This window comes from Pongo abelii, chromosome 22 (genome assembly GCF_028885655.2).
Source record: "Pongo abelii isolate AG06213 chromosome 22, NHGRI_mPonAbe1-v2.0_pri, whole genome shotgun sequence".
Taxonomy (NCBI): Eukaryota; Metazoa; Chordata; class Mammalia; order Primates; family Hominidae; genus Pongo; species Pongo abelii.
The window spans coordinates 30,555,147-30,578,360 of NC_072007.2; the positions used below are offsets into that span (position 1 = coordinate 30,555,147).

Consider the following 23,214-nt stretch of genomic DNA (forward strand, 5'->3'; position numbering starts at 1 on the left):
GTGATGCAGAAGCAGTACGCACTAAATGTTATTGCTTTCACCTTCTAACCAGTATATTGTTACCAAAATAAAAATAAAACTAGCAAATTTCACCATGTCTCCCTAAGCTACCAATTCCTTTTATTTGCCTAGCTTCTCTAGAATAGTGGCTTAATTAATTAGAAATAATTACCTTTACTTAAGCAGATCTTACAGATGTTTTTGAATACTTCCTTCTTCAAATCTGTTACTTTTTTTTTTTCCTCTTTTTGAGATGGAGTCTCTCTCTGTTGCCCAGGCTGGAGTGCAGTGGCGGGATCTCGGCTCACTGCAAGCTCTGCCTCCCAGGTTCACGCCATTCTCCTGCCTCAGCCTCCCAAGTAGCTGGGACTACAGGTGTCCGCCACCACATCCGGCTAATTTTTTTTTTGCATTTTTAGTAGAGATGGGATTTCACTGTGTTAGCCAGGATGGTCTTGATCTCCTGACCTTGTGATCCGCCCACCTCGGCCTCCCAAAGTGCTGGGATTACAGGCATGAGCCACTTATTGGGACATTTAAGCATGCATTGGGAAACATTTCATATAAATGCTATTTATAAAAAATTATGCCATAATTTCTATCCAAAGTAGATGCTTCCTATTACTAGAGAATACGTATTTCAACTTGTCATAATTATTACTATTACTATAATAATAATTTAATTTTGTAAATTTATACATTTTAATGCTTAGATGTTTTTTGTTATATTTTCTATATTATATCCTGATTTCTGAAAAAGAATATTACCCAAAATAGTAAAAACAGAGAGCTAGAACTGAATTTACACTTTTATAATATTATTGGTGACTTTTATTGATAGCCTGTAGTTTTAAATTATTTTAAATAACTATTTATCATTTAAGAACATAAAAAATGATTTAAAAATCCAAAGCTGGCATCTGGACACTTTTGAAAAAGATGAAAGCTTTTTTACCAGTCATTATCAAACAATTTATAGGGAAAATAATGTCTTGCCTCAGGGGCTCTGGGAGGAAAGTAATACAGAATATTTAAAAACTAGGACACACCAGATAACTTTTTTTTTCTTTTTTTTCCTTAAATCTTAACTGAGATGAGTCAATCACTTTAACTCCCAGGATTTTAATTTTCTTATTTAGGTACTCACCAAGTACATTCACTACTTTATCACTTTTTAATATCTGAATAATAAAATTGTGATGTTCTTTTTACTTGAAAGAACTACTCTGTTATTACCCATGATTGCATCTAGGTCTTTGTAAAGTAGCACGTATATAACTACAACTCATTGTTTTCTATGTACCAGGAAATAGTATTTCTCCTTGTCAAAAGTACCAAGAAGTTTTGCTTTAATTAGCCTAATTTTAAGGCTAATTAAGATAGGTGTCATTACAATAATTTGCCCAATGTCACCTACAAGTAAGCAAAAGAATTAAAATTCAGATCTCGTTCTTTCTCCAGGGTCACCACCTGCCAGCTCCAGAGAGTATCCTTCACCCAGTAGCCTAAAGGACAGGGCAACCCCATTCCATCAAACATGACTGCCCTCTGCTCTGACTGCAGAATTGCTGTAAATTCCCTCTCAATATGCCAGGTTGCCTCCTAATTGCAGACAGGCAAATGTGGCAAATGGTCTTGCCTTAGAGCATACTGCTAAGTGCCCAAGTGAGCATAGACTTATCTACTCCTCCTGTGAATTCATCAATGAACAGACAGCTGCATTATTGTTGCTATGAGAGAGGAAGCTACCGATTTAAGGATGAATTTGCCATTACTCTCTTTCTGACTGACTCAGAAAAATAACATAAAAATAAGAAAGCTGTTTTGTTTGTGAATTCATTTTTGCACAATTTTCTTTTAGGAAAGCCACAATCAATAAAAGTTCTAACATTCATATTTCCAGCTACTAGCAGGTAGTAAGCTTGCTTAATCTCTGCTAACTGTGCTTTGTGAGAAGTTACGTTCCCTGAGTTCAAACTATCCTGGCAATTTAGCATAATGCTGAGGCTACAGGTCTAGACCCCAGGGAAATTTGCTTTTACTTTGATAAACTGAGATTTCTCAATACTCCTGTAACAGCTGAGTGACTTCCCTCGTTCTAGAGAGAAAGTGCCCTTCTTTAATTTCTTCAGGGGATTCTCCCATTGGGTTAAATGAGAGCCTACTATCTCCTTCAGATAACACCATGTAACTGGCAGCAGGGGAAGTGGGGCCAGAGAATAAAAGTAAATGGCATATTTGGCATCAAATAAAGCCTCAAGTAAAAATACTAACCACTTTGTGCTTAAGTGTTTACAGAAAAAAACCATTGTTTCAGGAAATTACATGTGTTGAAAAATGAAAAAATCTGTATATAGCAGCTTAACACTGCCTTACTATTTACTGAACTAACGTATTTTTGTCCAAGAATTTTGCTTCTAAAGAATATACTCTAAATATTGCCATCTTTTCTATTCTGACTAATGTGCTGTACTGTACATAATGAAATCACATTGGACTAAGAATTAGTAACATTAACAAATTCTAAGATGTTTCAGTACTTCTTATTGATCCTTTTTATATTAAAAGTGATTTTTTTTCATTACAGGGGATTGTAGAAATTATATAAACAGTAATATCAGTAAAATGAGTTTAAAATATTATTTGAAAAAACTACAACTTTCCTCACAACTAGTTATCTCCACTGAAGAGAATTTATTCATACTTTCTGTGGCAATGTGTTTTCTAGGCTCCCAACAGGATAGATAATCTAGAACAAAAATATTTTTTAAAGTGGCAGAAAGATATACCCACTTTGAGCATTCATCACAATGTTAGATTCCATGGGAAAAGAAAAAGGGATTACACTAAATTTTAACGCACCTAATATCAAGCAACTTCAACCATGCTAAACAAATTTAGGTGGGGATGGGGCTGTCTGGTATTGGCAAAGACAAGTGAGCAAAATATCTCACTTTACAGAAACCATTATTAACCGGTATTGGTGTCTTCCTGACTTAGATGACTCTTTCTCTAATGTGTGTTTGTCGCATGACTTTCCTTACCCAGTGGGTTATCCTAAACTTCAGTACAATGCACTGTCCAGCTCATCTCAATATTTCCAACAACAAAAGTTAACAATATAAGACCATGATTTTTCCTGTTGTTCTCAATTTCACAAGTAGTCTACTTGGAAAAGGTCAAAACATATCTGGATCAGTTTCCGTCTAATCTGTCCACTTAGCTCAATAAAGTCCTCTGCATTTTTGCCAGATCGAACTTTGGAAACAAAAATGGCTCTTACCAAAGTCTAAAATGGAGATTTTAACTAACATCAAGGGTTGCTCCAAGCAGACTCTCATATTTAGATGTATCCAGGAGGCCGGGTGTGGTGGCTCACGCTTGTAATCCCAGCAGTCCCAGCACTTTCGGAGGCCGAGGCAGGCGAATCATGTGAGGTCAGTAGTTCAAGACCAACCTGATCAACATGGTGAAACCCCGTCTCTACTAAAAATACAAAAATTAGCTGGGCTTGGTGGCGGGGGGCCTGTAAACCCAGCTACTCAGGAGACTGAGGCAGGAGATTTGCTTGAACTCTGGAAACGGAGGTTGTAGTGAGCCAAGATCACGCCATTGCACTTCAGCCTGGGCTACAAGAACAAGACTCTGTCTCAATTAAAAAAATAATGAAATAGATGTATCCAGGAAAAATTCAGGCCTTTTTTGTGCTCCCCAAATCCCAACAGCTTAAGTTGACTTCTGAAATCTCTTACACTGCTCTACTCTTGTCCCATAGCCCTATTAGACTATTGCTAAAGAAAAAAAAAATCAATGACATCTAAAGCATGGTTAGACTAACTTTTTTCAGGACCATCACAATAGATACAGGGACTATGGCGATGGGGTCTTGCAGTGGGGAGTGAAATTGGGCTTCACTCCAAATATAGGAAGGGAAAATAAAAATTTATGGACAAAGAGAAGGGTGGGGGTCAGTGGATGGAAAATTACTAAGATATGTCAGGGTGGGTTAAGGGGATTCTGATTCAGCTGACCTAACAGGATTCTTGCTGAAGACAGGCCCAACATGATTAGACATCACCTCGGGAAAGATGGAAGATGAGGAGCCCAACTAGATATCGAGGGTGATTTGATATTAAGTGTGCGGGGTCTTGCTAAACTGACTTAGCAGGATTCTTGCTAAAAGTGAATTTTACAAGAAAGTAAACTTAGGTGAATACTCAGAGCTTGACTAAAGTTTGGTAAAGGAAGAATCTATGTCACTGCACAAGTCAGTGAGTATCCAGCTTCTTCCTACCTGGTAGGCACTTCTAAATTTCACTGTAAACATGTGTGACTTGAAGTTACAGAAAGGATAGAGGCGCAGCAATAGCTACCACTGTCTTCAAAGAAATAGTACTCTCTGTCCCAAAACTCTTCTTTGGTGGTATATACTGGCTAAAAGCGGTTGGTGGATGAGAGTCAGAAAACCTGTTTTTAGCCACTGTTCAGCAAGTCCTGCTAATGATGCTTAAAGAAACTCTCTTGAGAATGTCATTGATTGTCCCTAGCTTTGGAACTTCAGCCAATATTCTGAGCTATTATGAAAAATTTGTCATTTTTTTTACTTGAGAGAAAGACTGAAGCTATTCAAAAATGAACTGGTTCTTAAAAATATATTAGGAAGTTTGAAAATGGACCTATGCAGAAGGCTTTATGCCTCACATTTCAGAGGGAAAAAAATCAGAGTGTTTAGGCACAATCTCTTCCCTCAAAGACACAACAGTTTAAAACCAACAGGAGTGCTAATAGCAGGAATGAAGGAGACACAGAAAGTCAAAGGAAGCAAAGCAATCTTTTCATCGATCTATGTATAAAATTATGATTGAATCTCTAAAGTAAGAAACATGATTGACATGGGCATAGAGCTCACTGGTAAAATGCAATTCATATCCTTCATATATATATATATATATATATATATGTACACACACATACACACACATATATATATGAAGGGTATGAATATATATATATGAAGGGTATGAATGTATATATATATATATATATGTACACACACACAATATTTTTGCATCAAATTCCACCTCAGAGAGAAGAGTCTACAATTGTTCACATCTGTAAAAAAGCTGCAAATTCAGTCATAAGGCAAAATTAAAAAAGTAAAACCTGCTTAATGGTGAAGTGAGGTTGGGGGTAGAGAAGAAAGAGAAGTCAGTTGAAACTGAAACATAAGAACATTTGTATAAAGTCAGAACAAAGAATACAGGGAGAAAAAAAACAAAAGTTAGAATTTTCTTAACTGATGAGACAGTTATCACATCTCGAAGATAATTTAACACAACAGTTCTATAGATTTGGATTTTTTACTTTGATAACATTAAGCATTATTCACTGCCCGCCAAAGAAAGAAAAGCAAGTTGACTATTCCTTCAGAAAAAAAAGTGTCTACTAAAAAGAATGAAAATAATACTAAAATGCATACTGCGCCCAGATAAATAAGAAGACTTATCAAAGGAATATTTTGAAGAAAGTTATTTTGGGTCCTGGGATTTATTTTAAAAATCTAAGCCTTTCAATAAACTGCTTTTCCTAAAATTCAGATTTTTTTTTTTTTAAATGTGATACAGGTTAGAAATTTTAGAAAATCTTTCTCTCTCTCTCTCTCTCTCTCTCTCTCCCTCCATCCACATTTATTCCAAAATATTGTCCATATTTATCTCTACATCTGGGTCCCTGGAAATTCTGGACTGTATGTTACCAGAATGAGGTATTTAGAACAGCTGAAAAGATAAAAATTAACACATTTTATCTAATAACATGAAAGGATAGTCCCTTCATTCATGAATTCATGTATTGAGAGTCGATTGTAAGCTGGATGTATGTGAGGTACTGAGAATTCAGTGGTAAATAAAACCAGACTTTTTTCCATCCCCATGGAACCCAGGATTTAGTAAATAAAACAATATTCAGATAATCACACAGAAAAAAATACAAAATTACAAACTATAGTATCACTAGAAAAGAGAGGAATTATGCCAGTAGAGTCTTAATAGTAGGATTAGACTTGGTCATAGCCATCATGGAAGACATCATAGAAGAAGCAACAACTGAGCTAAGAAATAAAGAAAAAATAAATATGAACTAGAGGGAAAGTTGTTCTAGTGTAAGTTCTGCTTGGGTAAAAGTCCTGTCTCAGAAGACACATAGAGTGTTTGAGGAACTGAATGCCAATAGGAAGGCGGGAAATATTTGACTGAGGTTAATGACATCATTAGATGCTTGTTTCAAAATGAACAATCTGTTTTGTGATGTGTGGACAATTGATTTTATTGGGATAATATTAGATGGAAAGTTGTTGTTTAGGAAGGTATTGCAATATACCAGGTGAAGAAGATGTTAATAGTAGAGAAAGAGAAAGAAAGATAACTGGAGATACAATTCTGATGTAAAATTGACAGAACTTAATAAAGAGTTTGCTATTGAGAAATCTGAGAAAGGAAAATGTCAAAGAAATCATCTAGCATTCCAGCTTGTTTTTTTTAAAAAAATTGACAGTGTTACATTAAAGTAAGTTCATATTGTGAATAAAAGGGACAATCATAATTTCAATTGGAAACATGTTGAATTTGAGCTACTTTTGCTCAAACCAAGCAAGGATTTCATACATAATTGACATGCAGATTATAAAAGGAGAGTAGAGATCAGATGCAGTGATTTTTTTTAAAAAAGGGTCTCATGGATATAGGTAACAGTTTAATTTCTGAGTATTAATGCTGTAACTTAATCAATAAAAACTATGGAAAATTTAGATTTTTGAGGAGGACTAGGAAAAACATTTTTTGTTTATGCTCTATTTCCCTAAACAGAAACAGATTCTACTTTCTACCACAACCCTCCCGGTTCAATGGCAAAAAAAATGTGATAGAGCCAAATGAAATGGAATGGACTGAGAGAAATAAAGAAAGAAGAAGCACTTCCTATTGCAAAAACTGAGTAGACAGGTTTGAGACAATGAAGAAAAAGAGAAACAGATCATAGATAAGGGACTTCTTTGTATCTATATTGAGTTGCATGTAGATATGGATGGATAGGATTTAAAAAATAGAATGATTTCTGTACTTTAAGTCAGAGAAAGAAAGGAGGATAGTTTGATCATCCAGTGAGATCTATAGGCTACGCTTTCTTCTAAACTTTAAGGATCAATCTTTAGGGCAAGAATCTATAGGAAAATTGATCTGAAATGTGGTATGTAAATTTAAACTTGAACTCAAGCATACCATAGATCTGAGTTTGATTCAAAACTCATTATAGAATTAAGTCAGTTAGCAGGCCAGGACATCAACAAAACTGTTACTTATATAATGTCAAAGCAGAAAAGGCCAAAGTAATACTGGTCCCTGGAGTAACTGTCTTTGGAGATGGATATCAATGGAGGACAGTGATTGCAACTATAGAGCTTTGTTGATTGGTGGGCCATACTCCGAAGATATCATTGAACAAAAGTGAATCTTTTGCTTTGTCATGTGATTTTATCAAATAAAGCCCTGGAGGAGACACCCAGGGAAAGTCAGCTAATAGACAATGGTTCACATACATGTATTGTCCAGAACATAACTATTAAAAAGAATAGAGTTGCCTCTGCAGAAGGAAGGATGATTCTGAACAATATTGTGAAGTTGTGGGAAGGACTCAGAGCAACAGATATGGCACAGGAAGTGCCAGGTTTCTGGACTGATACCCTGGAATAAAAGATTCATCAAGTGAAGCAGCTTCACATGGGTCTCCAATATTGACCCCCAGTTTAGTTGTGATTCACTAGGGGAACCCACAGGGCTCAGCATGTAGTCACACTCATGGCAATAATTTATTACAGCAAAATAATGAAACAAAATTAGCAAAGGGAAGATGTGTACAGAGCCTATTATTGGCCAAATATTTGTACTTCCCCAAAATTTCTATTTTAAAGTTGTAACCCTCAATGGGATGATATTTGGAAATGGGTCTTCTGAGAGGTAATCAGGATTTGATGAGGTTGTGAGGATGGGGCCCTGGTCTGGTGGGATTAGTGCCCTTAAAATAAGAAATACCAAAGGGTGCTTTCTTGCTCTCTCTCTCTCTTTCTCTCTCTCTCTTTCTCTCTCTCACTCTCACTCTCTCTCCTTCTATCTCTGCCACATGAGGATATATTGATAAGGTGGCCATCTTCAAGCCAGGAAGAGGGCCCTCACTAGAACCTGACTATGCTAGCACCCTGATCTCAGACTTCCAATCTCCAATACTGTGAGAAAATAAATTTCTGTTGTTTAAGTCACCCATTTTATGATATTCTCTTATGGCAGCCCAAGCTGACTAATACAAGGCTTTTCCAGAGTAAGCCAGGTGCAAGCTTCCAAGAGTCCTCCCTTAATTGAGTCACACAGTATGTGCTTAATTCCTCCAGCAATAAGCTATGACAACACATGTAAAACATTGTCTACCAGAAAAAACTCATTAGAGACTCAGTGCCCAGGGTTTTAATTGAGGGATGCTCATGGAAGCACCCTCTGCCCAGTATGTTCCAAAATTTCAGACTCCTAGTAGGAAAGCAGGTGTTCAGCTACTGTTTGTACAAACAGATTAGGCACAGTAAGCCATTCTTATTAGTTCTGCGAAAGGTGGAAAGCCTCCCTAAATCCCATATGCCAGCTAAGGGCCAGTCTTGCTAGCAGGCATTTCCAAAGATAGCAGTTTCAAGCCCGTTATGTTAACTCTTTTCTCCATATAGCCCAATCTAGACCCTGCCAGGTACAGAAATCCAAGGAATTTTTAAGGAAAGCAAAGTGAGTGTTGAAATATGAAGCATTTGGATGGTGCACTGAAGGTAAAGAAGAAAAAAAATGACAGCATAAAATCTATAAGAGCTTGAGAAACACAGACAGTTTTTTGTAAGCTTCAGTGGCCTTGCTTTGAGGTGGTACCTGGGGTGAAAGCCAAGACTGCAATGTTACCTGTACTTGACTGGTTACTGGCATTAGATGAAGAGTTTGACAGCATAGAAATTGCCAAGGAAACATATGTGTATTGTGAGGCCATCTGGCATAAGAAGTTGAAAAGAATTTCAGCTTTGTAATAATATGAAAATATTGTTTGCAAAAGGCAGTGAAAAGGAAGTCTGGGAAATATGGCTCAGAAAGCCAAGCAATGATTAAGAACATGTAGGTGGAGCTTACTTCATTTAAAACTTGGTTGTTTTCGCCTCATCCCCAGGCTTTCAAGGAACCTGAGAGCTTCTCTCCAATATCTCCTTTATTGTTACAATTAATTCGCGTGAACTATTGCAGGAGAAAGCCATAACACACAAACACATCCCAGTCTTGGGATGATGGTATTTTCACTAACTAATAGATACTTTAAGAAAGTACAGGCTGGGCACAGTGGCTCACGCCTGTAATCCCAGCACTTTGGGAGACCGAGGTGGGTGGATCATGAGGTCAGGAGATCGAGACCATCTTGGCTAACATGGTGAAACCCCATCTCCACTGAAAAAATACAAAAAAATTAGCCGGGCGTGGTGACAGGCGCCTGTAGTCCCAGCTACTTGGGAGGCTGAGGCAGGAGAATGGCGTGAACCCAGGAGGCGGAGCTTGCAGTGAGCCGAGATAGTGACACTGCACTCCAGCCTGGACAACAAAGCAAGACTTCGTCCTGAAAAAAAAAAAAAAAAAAAAAAAGGACAGTACTTTATACTAGAGACAGGGAACCACAGGCCTCAGGGATACTTTATGATGGAGACTGTGAATGAAGACTGAGGACATTGGAGAAATTGGCTAGCATGGGATTGTCTATTCAGGCACATTCCAAACAAGGAAAATGATGCTGAATTTGTTATTTTTAGAATTATTTAAATTGATGGAAGACAAAATTTCAAAGACTATCCCCGGTAATGTTCAAGGATATGCCTAAACAAGTTATGTAACAGAACTTTTAAAAGCAGAGAATTTTCAAAACAGAACAGAGCAGAGAAGATTTCATGTATATTTTCTTCTGTAATCATTCAAAACCATAACAATTGGAAGCATCAGTTTCATACTTCATCTCTTCCAATTCAGGAGAGAGAGTGCCCTAATACCCACGCAGAAGTATATAACAAATTTAGGAACTATTTTCCAATTGGTATGTTAAGTGTCAGCCTTGGCAGCATAACAATGACTTATATCTATGTGTAAACTCATATGAATAGAGAAATCATGCATACATATTTGTGTATACACATGCCACACACATATATATATATTTTAAAAATTATTAATATATTGGGTCAGAGAATGAAAAGTTGTGAGATGAAAACTGATAGTAATAAGTAGATATCAACTACCAGGCTGCTACTGTACTGAAAGGCCAATGTTTATGTCATTATGGACTCATTCAAACTCATTCATTTATATATTAAAAAAATGAAGCCAAAAAGCATAACTAGAACCAGAGTCACAGTTGGAGCTTTCAATTGCTTGTTCAATTGCATATAATCAATCAGCTAGGGAGTTGGCTTGTAGGGAATCTCCTAGGCTTTAGGACACTTATGATAACAGCTATGGTCAGATTAGCACTTGCCCTACCCTACAAAGATTGCACTTGAAAGTCAAACTTTGAGATAATGGAGGTGGAAGCAAATAGCACTACTCAGTGTAAATGTGTATTTCATACAACCACTACTTCAGGAATGGTGAATCCCTTCTATAACCTGCTATTGAAGGTATAATGATCAAGAGTATGAGGCACAGTCAATGTGTCTAAGTCAAACAAAAGAAAGGACAATTGAATTATCTGAGTGGAGGAGGTAGAATTTCAGAGAAGCACAGGAACATCTTCTCACAAATACAGACACAAATATATATATATATATTTATATATATATATATTTATATATATATACATACACACACACCCACATACCTACACATACATATAGCCCAAAACATCAACAAATAAAAATATACAAGTATTTATACCATTAGTCAAATTTGCATTGGAACTGGTTTACAAAAGCTAAATTCAAGTAGAAAAATATATTACATGCTCAGAGGAAAATTGAGAAGTACCTGGGATTTATCTTTGGTTCTTTGTAGATTTTGCATATAATGCTTGAATAAAAACTCTTCTTTATTTTTCTCCCTGGAAAAGTGCTTTCCTAACATAATGTAGAAAAGGGATAAAAATGAAAATGATGGTTTTCTAAAAATACATTCTTTAGAAACATAATGTCCTTGGGCTAGTTAATAGGCATTATGAAAGCACACAAAAATTGTTATGTTTAAATATGTGAAAAATGTTAGATCAAATAATTACAAAGATTTTCTTGGTGCAGATATGGAAAGAGCTATAATATAACATTGTATATGCAATCAGCAAAGAATAGATGAAGTTTTATTTTCCAAAATGAAATCCGATGTAGGGAACACTAATAAGCTACAAAAGACATTTGGAAAAATGTTAATCTCAGAAGGTTTTCTCAGGTCTTTTCATACATAGAATGTTATTTTTAGGGCATGTAGTATAAAAATATGTGTTTAGTCATTGTGGTCAGCTTCTGACACAGAGTTCCAAAAGCACTTGGAATTCTGTTAGTGATACGAAGGTCTTTTGTTATTCATAAAGAACCCTTTTAGACACACCTGAGTTTATACCTGAGTTTATACCTTGGTGAGGTCCCTAGATAGCTTCAGGATGAGGACTGGTCACCAGAAAGACCAGGCATATGATTAGAGAATTGGAAATTTCAGCTCTACCCCCTGACTTCTGGAGAGAAGGCAGGGGCTGGAGACTGGGTTATAAAAACTCCTGAACAACAAGATTTGGAGAGCCTCCAGGTTGGTGAACACATTGATGTGCTGGGAAGGTGGAGAGTTCGGAAAGGGTATGGCAACTGTGCCACTATCTGCCTCCTATACATTGTTTTATGTCTTCCATTTGTCTGTTTCTGAATTAATCCTTTATAAAAACCTGATAATTTCAAGGAGAGCACTTTCCTGAGTTCTGTGAATCATTCTAGAAAATTGTAGAACCTGTGGAGTAGGTCCTACGACTGACTTCTCAATTTTTCTCTGAGCACGTAGGAAGCCCTGAACTTGTGATTGGCTGGGCTGGACGAAACCATGGGGAGGCCGAGAAGCCCATTTGCAGCTGCCAGCTGAAGTGGGGGTAGCTTTGAGAGACTGAGCCCTTGACCTGTGAGTCTGCACTAGGTCCAGGACTTAGAGTCAAACTTAGAGCCCTTTACCTGTGAGTCTGCACTAGGTCCAGGACTTAGGTCCAAACTTAGAGTTGTTAGACACTCAGTTGATGTTGAATAATTAGAGCATTGATTGTTGGTGTGGGAAAATGCCATACATTTTGTGTCACAGAAAAAAAGTACCGCACAGGCGGAGGGAAGCAAAATAAAGAAGCTGATGCTGCCCAAGGTGATCAGTCCCAGCCACCAGTCCTCAGCCAGGCCTCACTGCCTTAAGAACTGGGAATGGTGAGTCTTAACCCTGGCAGCACGGAAGCACCATTTCTCCAGGCCCCATTTCAGAAAATGTTACTTTTAATTCTAAATGTGATTGTCCCATAGTATATATAAAGTCCACATTTTATAGTGTACAACTTGATCAATTTTCACAAGCTAACTCATACAATCTAGGAAACAGCTTTTCCTTGATTTGTAAGTTTTCTTTATTTGTTCTGGCTATGAGATTTCTATTGGATATATGAAATGTGGAAATCATTTTGCACTTTGTAGTTTGAATTTTCACTCTCTTCATCATGTTTTTGATGAATCAATGTTCTTAATTTTAATATAGTTTAATTTGACACTTTTACAAGTTTTGGACCCTGCTTCAGGAATTATTGCCTATTCAGAGGTCAAGGTTATCCCATATTTCCCTCTCAAACCATCATCCCTCAAACCATGGTAATTTTATTGTTAAAAGCACACATGCTATTTTTTTTTTTAAATATCAAGATCTGCACTCCATCTAGATTTTATTTTTGTCTATGGTATGGGGTTGGTGTCAAGATACTATTGCCTGCTCCAAGATTAAAACAAATTTTTCTTCTTGAACCTTTATTATTATTATTACATTTAGATCTGCAATTCATCTAAATTTTGTTTTTGTGTACAGTGTGAAGTAGGGGTGAAGATACTACCTTTTCATATATCGATGTCTAATTTACATATGTTGACAACACAATTATTTTCTGACTTCATTGAAGTGCCACTATTATCAAAAATTAGATGACATTACATGTTTTGAGGTACCTTCAGAATCTATATTCTGTTCTATTTTTTTCTATCCTTTGTCGGAATCATAATGTTTTAGTACCGCTTTATAATTTTATAGTAGAATCACAGTTGTTACTACAGTTTCCCTGGGTTTGTCCTTCTATTGGAGACTACTTTGTCTTCTCATGGCATGTTGTATAAATATATGGATTCATAATCTGTCAATGTCTGAGAAAAAAAAAGGCCTATAAGTATCTTGATGGTTTTGCAGATTCAAGATAAATTTGAACAGAACTGACATCTTTACAACATTCAGTCTCCAGAACATATACATGGTATTTGCTTTGGTCATCATTAACTTATTTCAATTATATTTTATAGATTTTAATATGATCTTACAAACCTTTGTTGTTTTATTTTTAGATATTTAATTATTTTATTGCTTTGTAAATAGTATTACATAACTTTTTTACCTTTTATTCTTATCTTAAATTTCCAACTGTGTTGTTTTATTTGTGGTAGAAATACAATTGCTCTTTTTTAATACTGACCTTGGACCCTGTAATGATTGTAAATTTGCTAATTTAGTGAAATCATTTATAAAATAATTTTAGAGCTTTTTTGTTGCCATGTTATAGTCAAGAAATTAACAGTTTTATTTCTTTCCAATCCTTATGTCCTTATATATCCCCCTCCTTTTTTTACTTATTTATTTTTGCCTTATTGCAGTGGTTAGTTTCTCCACCACAATATTACAATGGAAATAGTGAATATGCTCATTTTCTTCCCCCTCTACAGGGAAAACATTTTCTATTTTTTTCTTTTAAATTACTGAATGTATACTCACTCTAGGTTTTCTGTAGCTATCTCTTGCCATTTTAAAAAGTTTACTTTCAACAGAGCCCTCAGAAATAACACCGCCTATCTACAACTATCTGACCTTTGACAAACCTGAGAAAAACAAGCAATGGGGAAAGGATTCCCTATTTAATAAATGATGCTGGGAAAACTGGCTAGCCATATGTAGAAAGCTGAAACTGGATCCCTTCCTTACACCTTATACAAAAATTAATTCAAGATGGATTAAAGACTTAAACGTTAGACCTAAAACCATAAAAACCCTAGAAGAAAACCTAGGCATTACCATTCAGGACATAGGCATGGGCAAGGACTTCATGTCTAAAACACCAAAAGCAATGGCAACAAAAGCCAAAATTGAGAAATGGGATCTAATTAAACTAAAGAGCTTCTGCACAGCAAAAGAAACTACCATCAGAGTGAACAGGCAACCTACAGAATGGGAGAAAATTTTTGCAACCTACTCATCTGACAAAGGGCTAATATCCAGAATCTACAATGAACTCAAACAAATTTACAAGAAAAAAACAAACAACCCCATCAAAAAGTGGGCAAAGGACATGAACAGACACTTCTCAAAAGAAGACATTTATGCAGCCAAAAAACACATGAAAAAATGCTCACCATCACTGACCATCAGAGAAATGCAAATCAAAACCACAATGAGATACCATCTCACACCTGTTACAATGGCAATCATTAAAAAGTCAGGAAACAACAGGTGCTGGAGAGGATGTGGAGAAATAGGAACACTTTTACACTGTTGGTGGGACTGTAAACTAGTTCAACCCTTGTGGAAGTCAGTGTGGAGATTCCTCAGGGATCTAGAACTAGAAATACCATTTGACCCAGCCATCCCATTACTGGGTATATACCCAAAGGACTATAAATCATGCTGCTATAAAGACACATGCACACATATGTTTATTGAGGGACTATTCACAATAGCAAAGACTTGGAACCAACCCAAATGTCCAACAATGATAGACTGGACTAAGAAAATGTGGCACATATACACCATGGAATACTATGCAGCCATAAAAAATGATGAGTTCATGTCCTTTGTAGGAACATGGATGAAATTGGAAATCATCATTCTCAGTAAACTATCACAAGGACGAAAAACCAAACACCGCATGTTCTCACTCATAGGTGAGAATTGAACAATGAGAACACATAGACACAGGAAGGGGAACATCACACTCTGGGGACTGTTGTGGGGTGTGGGGAGGGGGGAGGGATAGCATTAGGAGATATACCTAATGCTAAATGACAAGTTAATGGGTGCAGCACACCAGGATGGCACACGTATACATATGTAACTAACCTGCACATTGTGCACATGTACCCTAAAACTTAAAGTATAATAATAATAAAATAAAATAAATAAATAAAAAGTTTACTTTTTCTCCTAATTTACTAAAAGATTTTTCATGAAATAGTGTTAAATTTTAGTCTAATGCTTCCTTTTGGCTTCTATGATACATTATTTTTTCTTGAATGTTCTTGACAGGATTTAGAATCACAGTTTTGTTAGCCACCAAAAAGTAGTTAGGAAAGGTTACCTTCACTATTCTATGCTTTGTACAAGATTAGGGTTGTAGCTTTCTTAAATGTTTGGAAGAATTCACTAGTCTTCACCATCTGCTTCTGGAGTTTTCTTGTGGAAACTTTTCTAAAATAACAAATTTAATTTCTTTGACATATGCCTTACTACTGAAATTGTATATGTCATCTCCTAACTTTGGTAAGTTGTGCTTACGGAGTAACGTGCTCATTTTAACCATATTATCAAATTTCTTTGCTTAAAGTTGTTTGTAGTGTTCTTTTTTATTTATATGTATAGAGCTTGTGTTTATGTGCCCGTTTTTATTCTTGTAATTCTGTTCTCTTTCGTGCTGATCAACATTAGATATTTATAAAATTGATTAATCTTTAAAGTTTCAATCATTGCTTTGGTTACATTCTCTATTCTACATTATTTCTTTCTTTCTTTCTTTCTTTCTTTTATTTTTTTGAGATGAAGTCTCGCTCTTGTCCCCCAGGCTGGAGTGCAATGGCACGATCTCAGCTCACTGCAGCCTCTGTCTCCTGGGTTCAAGATATTCTCCTGCCTCAGCCTCCTGAGTAGCTGGGATTACAGGCACCTGACACCACGCCCAGCTAACTTTTGTATTTTTAGTCGAGATGGGGCTTCACTGTGTTGTCCAGGCTGGTCTCGAACCCCTGACCTCAGATGATCTGCCCGCCTCAGCCTCCCAAAGTGCTGGGATTACAGGCATGAGCCACCATGCTTGGCCTATTTATTTCATTCATTGCTGTTCTTTATTATTTATTTTTGCTTTACATAGTTTTGATTCTTTAGATGAAAAATTAAATTGTTGATTTTTACCCTTTGTTCTTTCTCATATATGCAAACTGGCTATCATTTTTTTCTTTAAACAATGCTCTAGCTGCATCTCACAATTTTTTATCTTAAAATTTAGTGGAATAATTTTATAATTTTATGCTGATTTAGTCTTTTATCCATGAATTGTTTACAAGTATATTCTTTAATTTCCAGGAAGTAGAACTGTTTTTAATTATAATTTTGTTGGGATTATAATTAATCTCATAATTAGAGGACATATTTTAAATTATTTTGGTATCTTAAATTTTGGTGAGGCTTTGTTATACCTTATTGCATAGTTGATTCTTATTAATCTCATAATTAAAGAATGTATTTTAAATCATTTCAGTATTTTAAATTTTTGTGAGGCTTTTTTATAGCTTATTGCATGGTTGATTCTACTTAAGCTCAGGTGTACACCTGAAAAAAAAGATAAATTCTGTTTTTCTTAGGTGCAGTGTTCTATGTTCTAAATATATCAATTAGTTCAAGTGTATTAATTGTGATGTTCAGATCCATTTTTCTTTTGTCTTATTTTTGTATGACTTTCTATCAACTATGTAAATACTCCAGATAATTAAAGTCAAAAATCCTTCCAGGTGGGCTTCAAGCAAGTGAATGTTTTAATATTGCCTTAGGTGATTATAATTTTAAGCCAGCTTTGAGACACTTCAGTTGAGAGATTAATGTCTTGGTCATTGATGTAATCCTTAAATAGATGACAGTAATCCATCTGATGCACAAGTTTATACTAAACACACATCTCAGGATGTTCTGCAGAATAATCCATTGGCATCTTATTTTTTCAGTAAGACAGTTTTACTGTAAATTTAATAATGCAAAGGCATACTTCTTTCATAGAGAAACATCATCTTCTCTCTAACATTACAATATTTCCTAAATGGTTAAAATAGTAAGGGAGCCTAATTCCATAAAATCTATCTTGAAAATTTCAACTGTTGGAAAAAAATTCAAATATAGTATTCTTCTGTTGCTAATTATTCAATAAATCACAAAAGGAATTCCTTATTGTGATTTATTTTTCTCACTAAATATTTTCAGCTTATGTTTGGTAGTAGCAACTCATCAAAAAAATTTTTAAAAAGGGAGAGTAAAAGAAGCAAAATGAAATCCCCAAATCAGGCGGGTGTAACTGGTAGCCTAACAGCAAAATTTGGCTCTCAGGCATTTTTTGTTTGGCCTATAGAATTTTTTAAAACTTTGCCAATATTTTTAAACTGAGAGATGTTATATAAAAATGAAGATTCAAATTTTTTGAGATATTAGAAACTTGATGGCACCACTACCATAATTTTATCAGCACCCCACTGCCTCCCATGTTGGAGCAAGCATCTGCATACTAGTAGTTTTATCCACATAAGGATCTTGGTTGGCAGTGTGGGTAGATTATTTGCAAGCCCAGCTATAAATAAGTTCTATAATTTTAAGCATCCTAATTATCACCATTCATTCCACACTTTGTCAAGTGGAGTGTGTTTGGGGTGCTGATTGGGTGGAAGATATTATAGATCAATCTCTAGTAGAGATTGTCAGAGGCAACTGCAAATAATATATGGAGAAATATGCATCAAACTTGTAAAATCATATGATTGGAGATATTTCTAACAAAGTTGTTAGTGGAATTTTAATTAGATAGATGTCAAATCTGAGGGTTTTTAATTAAGAAAATACAGATATTAACACAATCCTGGTAGATGGAGACATGGTGTTAGAAATAGGAGTAACAATGCAAAATAGACCTAGAAAAAAAAACTGGGACCTAGTTATTGCCCTCTAAGAAATCTCCCTCCCTTCCCTAAGCTCCACTCCATTGAAGCAGAGCAGAAATAAAGAATTTCCCACAATAAGCAACATACGTACATATTATATGGGTTTCTTGAAGTAGCCAGGAAGTTCAGTATTTAAAATCCAGGGTCAATGTCATGTAGCATTTACTGTTAATAGAACTTAATGAGCGTGTTTGGAATGACTATCGTAAAAGTATGCCATTTCATGGAATCAGAAAAATTAGTTCAGAGAGAACTTGTAGGGAAGCTGACTTGATTATAAGCTTCTGAGTTATGTGGAATCTGTTTATAACATCATTCTGCCTAAAAATATTGCTAGTCCCAATATCTAAGATAGAAATACATCTTCAGGGAGGAAGGGGTTAAACTGCCCCGCAGCTGTAGCAAAATAAATAGTTATTTGCATTATTTTCCAAGATGAGAGAAAGAATTTATTTTGGATTCCATTGCTTCTTTAGATCCAGAGAAATACAGAGGACAACAGAATTTGGATATACTTTAGAACTAGAAGAAAATCCATAACCTGATTCCTCTGAGTCTGTGTAGATTCTAGAATGTATGTTAACTGGAAAAAAAGAAAAAGAAAAAGAAAAAGCAGAAAGCAATATTGTGAATACCGACAACTCTCTCTTTCATTAAGAAAAATGGATGAGATCAAGTCATGGTTTAAGTGTAAGACAGAGAAAGAAACCTAATTGAAAAGAGTGTAAAAACATTCTAGATAACTAGACAAAAATGTTGAAACACAGAAGAGGGTTTCTCTTTATGAACCTTACAGATAAAGAATAATTTCTTTCCTAACTCAATGCAATTAACTTTAGCTGACGGGAAGGGGGAAAAAAAAATATGTAGTACAAAAACATTTGAAAAAATACTACAGTTAATCTTTGGATAACAGCACCAATGTAGCTTTAAAATTTGTTATAATACAGACTTTCTTCCACCTTAATTTTATATAATTTACTAACGTATATAGATAGGAAAAGTCTTTATAATCCTCCAGCACTGTGTTTACTCACCCAGATATTTCCAGGATTAACTATTGGAGGCCTCCACAGATGTCTATATCTTATTCTTTACCTTCCTTGAAACTGGAAACCATTCCCTTTGAAGAAATATTATGAAAAGTTACACAGATGGCCTTGAAACTTAAATATATAATTGGAATTTCTCTTTTCCTCACCAAGGAAAAGAAACAGTTCTGGTTGGAGGTGGGGATAGCTAGTTATCCATGACCCAATTTATAGCTCTATTTCTAGCCCATTAAATTCTATATAGGCAAAAGTTTAAAACTAGTCCAAGAAGGCAAATGACATACTTTTAAGCACTTAAGAGAAATTACCAAGTTGTCTACTTTCTCAATGTAGGACTATTATTTTTTGGGTTGTCTTGTTGTAAAAATTTTTAGTGTTGAACAAATAATAAAAGCAATTATAAAATGAGTGAGCATTCTCTTAACCTATTCCTAAGAAAAATAATTTCTTGTGGTACAGCTTCATTTTCATATGAAAAAATTTTACTGATTTTTATAGGCCTTTTATAAATGAACATTTCGGAGAGAAAATGTGGAGCCCAGGGAAGCATGTCTCCAACAATGCCAACAGTCTTTATTATGATATCTTCCTGGATTTTCTCATGGCTTAGACCCCTTTTTGTTTTTAATTGACGTTCTATTTATATTATGCTAACATAATTACTCTTTGATATGATGAAAATTTGATGGCTGTTCTCTTTATCAAGATGTCAGGATTTTTTGGTATGTAACACTTTATCATACATACTTTAAAAAATGGATACATGCCCACAGTCAACATGTAAGTCATTTTATTAGGAATACATTTGTTCATTAAGCCAATATTTATTGAGATCTTTTAACGAATCGTAAATAACTCTGAAGAACTGCATGATCTAGAAAAGTAACCAGACAAGAAATATAAAATGAAATATACACACGGTATAGTAGAGAAGAGATATTATTTGTTCACCTACGCATGCCTCCCAAAGGGCATGTCTATGCTGAAATTTTAGAGTTGAGTGGAAATTAACACAGGGAAGATTTGGAGAGGCTGTTTGTGGTGATGAAGGCACAGAGGTGCAGGAGGATGGAATAGCTGTATGAATAACAAGTAGTCTGCTACGTATGGCTGGCACAAGTATCTGAGAGGTGGATTGGTAAGATCTAAGTTAACTAGGTCATCTGAGACCAGCTCTCTAAAGACCAGGTGAAAAGTTTACACGGAAGCTGTTGAAGAATTTTAAACAGAGAGTTACCATATAAGATTGTATTTAAAAACTAATCCAACAGCTGTCTTGAGAATTAATAGATTGGAGGGGTTTGAGACAGCAGGCAGAGAAAAATAAGGCAGTGAAAAGGAGAGAAAGAGGGAGTGAGGTTTATTACAGGGATGACAAGCATAATGGAAAGGATTTGGCTAGGGAGAAGAGAGAAAACTATACAAAATATTTATTGGGCAACAGACTGGGCTTAGTGGTGACTTCCTCTGAGGCAGAACATAAAAGAGGAAGAATAGGTTCTTGAGGGAAGACAGAGATGGGTTTTGGGGATACTAATGGATGTTTCAGTATGACCCCTAAGTGGATAATTAATCAGTTGTGGTGTTCAAAATATTTAATAATTAATGCAACAAAGGCAATGCTTAATACCGTGGATGTTGGCAAATTCCCCACCGTAAAATGCTGGAGGCTTCCTGACTTGCCAAGCAGCAGGGAGGGAGAAAGAAACTTAACTGCTGTAAGGTTGGAAGGTCCATCATACCAGAGCTGGAGAACTGCCAGTCCAGACAGAAGGTACTTAAAGGGTGTGACAGCAGCTTTAAATGGCTTCTTAGTGCAGTTGACACCTTCACAGCCATACCAGTACACCAGGATGAATATCAGCCTTGTACGTGTGCATCTGCGTATCAGGAGAGCAACCTGTATCAGACATTGAGTTTTGGGAGCCTTTTCTCTTTGTGCCAGTTCCCAGAGTTCTTTGTAAGAAGACACTTCCTACTATTTCCATTTGATTATTCAATAATGAATGCTTTTACTCCATTTCTTACAAGTTTATTCCTAAAGAACAGGAGATTCCCCTTTCTCCATGCTTGTATTAAATTAATTAAGTGGTTCTTTTTTATAATAGTATCAAACACAGATTCAAAAATAAAACAAAGACAGACATTGATATGGCATTTTAAAGAGGATTCTTTTAATTTTCTATCTAGAGTAATATTAAATAATGACTAAATATTATCTACATTGTTTCTTAATATGTTCTTGATAATTTCTTTTATTTTTCTCATTTTCTCTTCTTTTTTAGAAAATCAGAACTGGTATAACCTAATAGCATGTTTCAGAAGCACCAAGTACTGTGAAGATTCTTAGATTGTATTCTTCTTGCAAGCTAACAAGTTAGCCTGCCACTGTTTGATGAATGCTGACAGAAGATATGACACTCTTGAGTGAGGCACAAATACCTTTATGAGTCACAACAATTCCAGTAGCCAGAATATCAGCATTTTCTTGAGCAAGTTTCTCAAGCTCCAATTCCCAGAGGGCAAGCCAAAGACAGTAGGTGAAGCTTGCACACAAAGTGAGTTGTGTTAACAGCAGAAAAGCCCAGAGTTTAGGGGAGCTAATTCTTCTATAAAAGCAGTAAGCATGCCTTCACTTTGCTCCAGAGGTAGACATTATTTTACTTACTGGACAGTAAACAAATCTGCCCTTTGTGCTTGAGGGAGACATTATTCCTGTCTTCCAAGGCAGTGCATTGTACAAACATCATTGGAAGGAGTCCAGACCAACATGTACAGAAATAAAAGAGATCATAGGGGGATTGTCTTCGTATGTTATCTGCACATTCCTTTGCTATCCTGACTTCTGGACAATTTTTCTGTAAGTACACCTCTTCATTGACCACTTCAGTTAAACTGACCATTAGTAGCTGGGACCAAATCTGTTCAATTTGTCTCATTTAGCATTTAACTTAGGCCATTGTCAACACCACCTCAAGCAGCAGGATGAGGTCGTCCCGCATATTTAAACCACTCCCCAGCATCCTGATCTTAATCAGTTGAACAAATCCCATAAGCCATCAGGGGCTACCTTGGAAAGCCATGTGATTTTCTCCTTAGGTTTCTGAATTGACTATTCCATAGGGCTGGAGACCTTAATCCAGAACAACAGAATATATTAACAATTATGGTCTCCACCTTTGCGTGCAAGAAGGAATTTTAGGGCATTTTAAAATCTAAACTAGGTCACTGAATTGAGGCTGACCTGAAAGTCTTCTAGGGCCAAGTAATATTTCCTTATACACTTGAAGTTCTCTTATGACCACATCTAATGAGCAAGACATCTTGTTTGCAGAAAGAAAAAAGTTAACAACTGGCTTCTACTCAAGAGATATTGTTGAGTAGTTCTCAGGGTTCCCAGTTTAGCTTGAATAACTCGGTTTAATCCCTGTTTGCGGAGAGCCTGCTGGGGGCATTCAGTTCAAGCTATACCGTATACTGTATACTATATTATCAGCCGGATGGCATGCCTCTCCCCAGGGAATGACTAAGGAGCAGCTGTAAAAATAGGCATGAAGCAGAGACGGTACACCTGTGTTGACAAGTTGCTTAGAAGATTCAGAAGAAGGAGCCATTCTTTGCAGTTTCTATAGATTTCTCCATAAGATAAAGGCAAATAGTGATCAAATTGTGGACAGAGATGTCTTCTGGGCATAGCTAACCCAGCAGGTGGTTACACTGAAACTTCTTGCAACAGTTCCAGAGAGAAGCCCCACAGTGATTCCTTCATGAGGAAGGCTCCAAAGCCAGATCTGAAAGATGAAGGTCACCGATATTCCTCCTTCCCCTACACCTCTCTCAGGATCTGATATACTTGTTATCTGGCACATTAGGTACCTGGTTTTTGCT

General features: G+C 36.0%; 1 long non-coding RNA gene across 1 annotated transcript in view; it reads left to right on the forward strand.

The window, feature by feature from the left end:
• LOC129052382 (uncharacterized) overlaps window positions 1-22,126 on the forward strand; it is a 51,135-nt gene extending 29,009 nt beyond the window's left edge. The window contains exon 4 of the long non-coding RNA XR_008517387.2: window positions 21,612-22,126. This is a non-coding gene — a long non-coding RNA (uncharacterized LOC129052382). The remainder of the gene's footprint in view (window positions 1-21,611) is intronic.
• Window positions 22,127-23,214: the final 1,088 nt, after the last annotated feature.